Below are 5,000 nucleotides of genomic sequence, written 5' to 3'. Positions count from 1 at the left end.
TAGCCACATTATCGAGTAGTTCTTGTAACTCTTTTTCTGATTCTGCGATTAGAGCAGTGTCATCAGCACATCTTAGATTGTTGATGATATCGTCGGCTCACAACCAGAACTGCTTAAGTCCGAATTTGCTGTTTTTGAAGTTCAATGAAAGAAATATTGCTCTATATTTAGTTTATCCGGTCTCAAAATATCTAAACTCTATCTGTAATAGTTTTAGCGGTATGAAATTTTCCATTTATGCTTAAGTCACTTTTACAATAAAGTATGAATGCCAGAATTGTCTAACGGGACTTAAGATGTTTTGGCTGAAATGAATGGTGAAGTCGTTGGACTTAATGCAACTTATGCAGTTCTAGCAGTCGCGAAATTAAGCTAGCATCCTTTGTTTTCAAGATGGCGGATGACGAACACGACATGAATTTACACGAGGAAAACAACGGTACAATTACAGGTAAGTCTTTTTGTTTTCTTTAAAAAATGTGTATAGATAAACTTGGGAACATTTTCTACCCACTTTGGTCGGTTGGTTTGACAGTTTATCCATTATTTGCGGTTTGTTACACAATGTCAACGTGTTTACTGACACTGCTGGACTTAAGCGTTTCTGTCTCCTAATGGATCTTGTTTTCTTTACAGCATGGGTCAGATAAAACGCGTGCGCACTTCTATAGAATGATTAACTCGTGTCATTTGATATCAGTGCAGGCTGTGCAATTGCTTTTATGCTATTCCTTTTTTCCAAAGTGCTTTATGAAGCAGGTTTGCTCAAGTACAATTTATTTATTATGCATCTCACCAAGAACACAATATCACTGACGTTAAGTGAAAGAAACTTTTCTTGATTTTCTCTTTAAACTTGACTGCTTCACTCGAGTTTAAACGAATCCACACTGTATCTAATCTCGTTAGTTTACGGCTCCGAATTTTCAGTTTTCATCAATATATAAGTAACTATGATGTTCGAGTTGCATCACGGTTACTCATCTATTGGTGAAAACTGTACCGCACCCCATCATGTTTAATGCAAAATCTCGCCCATCAGTGAAGGGGTTAATATTCACTTCATTTGGCTTCTCTCTCTCTTACTTGCTTTTATTCTTGTTTTATCTTCATCATTTCCTCCTCTTTTTGCTCTTAAAGGCCACCAGCATTTAAAAAATATTCCATAAATTTCTGATAAGCTTTGTATCAAAATATTATTGTTCTCTTCTTTTTCAGGGCCAGATTCTGAACACGAGAGTGATACCGCTAGCTTGATTCTGATTTTGATTATCCGCTATCTCATCTTGTTCCTCTTCAACATCTTCAACAACAAGTCTGTTTAGCCAGAAGTAGTACTCGAAAGTTTACAACAAAAGCTGTCAATGTAAACCACCCCTTGCCAACACTTCCCACATCAGCATGTGAAACACAAGTTCAGTGCAATCATCGTACGAGTGCCAGAGCAGCGAGAGAAAAAATCAATCAAAACCTTTCGGAAGATGAGCTGGACGATAGTGACCGAGATCCAGATTATACAAACAAAAGGCAACGGGACTCTGATTCTGACGTGGATGCTAATAGCAACAGCGAGGTAGTGATCACAACCTTACAACCAGTGCAGTTAAGAAATGAGGATGATCTGGCGACGCCAAGTACATCGAACCATGCCCTTGTAGATATTGAAGACACTACCTGCAATGCAGAAGCAAAAAATTCAACAAGGAAACGCAAATTAAACGCAGAAAAATGGAAAAAGAATGTCAGAAAGCTAAAACGATCGAGGGTGAAGAATATATTGACACAACTGGCAAAGCAAGGAAAGCTAGATCACCTAAATCTGTATCTTGTGCCCAACGGAATTGTAGATTCAAGTGTCACATTAATTACACAGAGGAAGAGAGACAAGGTACCTGTCATGCATTTTGGTCTTTAGGTGATTTTCAAAGACAAAAGGACTACCTTCTGAAAATGATTACACGAAACCCCATTCAACGCCACCGTGCTCGATCTGACAATCCTCGAAATAGAACGTTTACTGTAGTTTACTTTCTGCAAAAAGACGAGTCCAGGAGATTTCGAGTGTGCAAGCATTTTTTTGAAAATACCCTTGTCATTAGTAGCGGTCCGTTGAAAACAGCTCTATCATCTCAGTCAAACATGGGTACTTTTGCTGGAGAGGACAAACGTGGCCGTCATGAGCCCCACAATAAAAACCCCAGATGATGAGATAAATTTTGTGAAGGAACAGATTGAACAATTCCCCAAAACAGAAGGACATTACGTCAGAAGTACGCCCAAGAGACAATACCTGGACCAAAAGCTGTCAATAAGTAAAATGTATGACTTGTATGTCAACCACTGTAAAGAGGTCGGAAGAGTACCAATATCGGACGTGACATACAGACGCATTTTCTGCAACCAATACAATTTGTCATTTTTCAAGCCAAAAAAAGACCAATGTGCTCATTGTGCAAGATGGAAAACTTTTTCTCCACAAGAAAAGGAAAAGAATAATGAGCAGTATAAAGCCCATTTGAAAAGACACGAAGAAGCCCAAAGAGCTAAAGAACATGACAAAAAACAAGTTTCACAGGATCCAACTTTTCTGTCTGCGTTATTTGATTTAGAAAGTGTTCTACAACTCCCAACAAAAGACGTGTCACTGACATATTACAGTCGAAGACTTTGTGTCTACAATCTCTGTGTCTATAATCAGGCATTGCCACACGATGCATTCTGTTTTGCATGGAATGAAACAGAAGGAAAGCGTGGTGGGAACGAAATCCTGTCGTGCCTCCATTCTTGGTTAGAAAAACTTCCCTCGCATATTGAAAATGTCAGTCTGTACTTTGATACGTGTTCAGGGCAGAACAGAAATAAAATGGTAGCTGTGATGTTATCACATGCCGTTCAACAGATGCACATCAAAACTATATCTCATAATTTTCTTGAAAGTGGACATTCTTATTTGGAATGCGACAGCATACATTCCGCAATAGAAAATGAAAAAAATATCACCCCCATCAACAATATGCTTGACTGGGTCTCCGTTTTTACCAGAGCTAGAAGGAGAAGGCCATATAATGTCAAAGTAATGCAACACGAGGATTTCTTTGACTTTAGCTCAAGAGCTCAAGCTACACTAAAAAATGTGAACAAATCCATCAGTGGCGAAAAGGTGAATTGGCTTCTTATCAAAGTCATGAAATACTACAAATCAAGGCCAGGTGAAATTCAGTACAAGTACAATCAATCTGATGAGTTCACAACTTTGGAAGTGTTTGGACGGAATTCAACACGCAACAGCCTGTCAACCCAGCCTATCCCTCAGTTGTATTCTTCGCAATTGTCCATCAGCGAAGCAAAGAAAAGGGACCGCTTGTCATTGTGCCAACAGCGTGTCATTCCACAAGAACTGCATAAGTGGTACAGTGAACTCCCCTCAGTCACTATGACCGACCGACTTCCAGAATCAGATGTGGATGAGAGAAGTGAAGAAGAGGGAGATTTTTAGAGACATTATGTTTGATCGATTGCAATGCTTTTATTTTCATTTATCACATCAGTGTAATCTTAAAAGTGCATCGTTGAAAATGTACTTCTTTTTGTTCTTTGCATGGAGTGATATTGGGTCAAAATTATGCCTATAAATATCTGATTTTTAAGATAATTATCATTGTTTTCTCTATATTGAAGTTAAAGTTCTTTGATATCAATGTGAATTAATTATTGATCTATTGTATATTTTTCTGATAAATAAATAGTTAAACAATAGTTGTTAAAATCCGTTAAGTCCTTTGTTTGTGGCATTGTTTACTGCCAGAAATGGCTATGTCCATTTAAGTCCAATTCGCTATGTTGCCTCATTCTGCCAGAAAATCTTAAGTCCCGATGGTCAGAGAAAAATGGCCATTAATCACCGAATATAACCCAAGGATACCTAAATTTGTTCATAAACAATCAATGATATAATGTCCTAAATGAGGAAGTAAAGTAACTTGATTTTGGTCTCTTAAAAACTGCTCACAGGAATGTTCAAGTTCGTTAAAATCTTTAAAGCTCATTTTCTCAAAACTACCTTTTTGGACTTAAGCAGTTCTGGATGTGAGGCGACGATATGTCCCCCTATATGCACTCCTGTCTACTGTATATCAAGCTGTAAAAAAAGCAATGCCATACTATTATTATTTATTATTATTATTATTATTATTATTATTATTATTATTATTATTATTATTATTATTATTATTATTATTATTATTATCATTATTATGTGTGTGTGTGTGTGTGTGTGTGTGTGTGTGTGTGTGTGTGTGTGATTTGTCACAGTACAGCAAAATTATGGGCATAGCTGATTTGTTTAATGTCTTGCCATCTTAGCTGCAGAATACTGCAAGAACTGAATAGTACCGGGATTGCCATATCCCCAGTAATCCTTGCTATAGTCGGTTCCTGTCATATTGTTGTTTCTCTCTGTGTTGTAGGAATTTGAAATTGGATACAAGAGTCGTATATTAAGTCCCACCTAGGTCACGGTATTGGTGCGACCGACTAGCTAATGATTAAACGTGAAGACCATGCTGAGGTGCAGAAAGAAATTTAAAATGCACAACGGTGAATAGCACTTCCGGTGTGTGAGTGTGAAAACGTGTCATTGCAATTGTTCAATAGTGACTTACTTGTCTTAATCCTCTTTGCTCCTTGTGGTCATAGGGCCTCTACGAGCGTCCGCCATCGACTTCTGTCCTTGACCATCTTCTTGGTAGCCTCCCAGGTGAGGCCTGCTATTTTCAATTCGTCTGACAGTGATCGCCTCCATGTCTGTCTTGGATGGACCACCTTTCGTATCTCTTGGGGGGTTCCAATAAAGGGACGTGTGCGTGACATTGCCACTTGGTCTTCTTAATGTCTAACCCGTCCAACGCCCCATCCTCACTTACTCTTACTTCCGGCCCAATTTCACATACATCATACTGCTCAAGTCAACATGAACTCAAAGTTCATACGAAAACGATGAC

Source organism: Berghia stephanieae, chromosome 11 (assembly GCF_034508935.2).
Source record: "Berghia stephanieae isolate SIO BIC M18660-M18661 chromosome 11, UCSD_Bste_1.3, whole genome shotgun sequence".
Taxonomy (NCBI): domain Eukaryota; kingdom Metazoa; phylum Mollusca; class Gastropoda; order Nudibranchia; family Aeolidiidae; genus Berghia; species Berghia stephanieae.
This window is presented reverse-complemented; position numbering follows the sequence as displayed.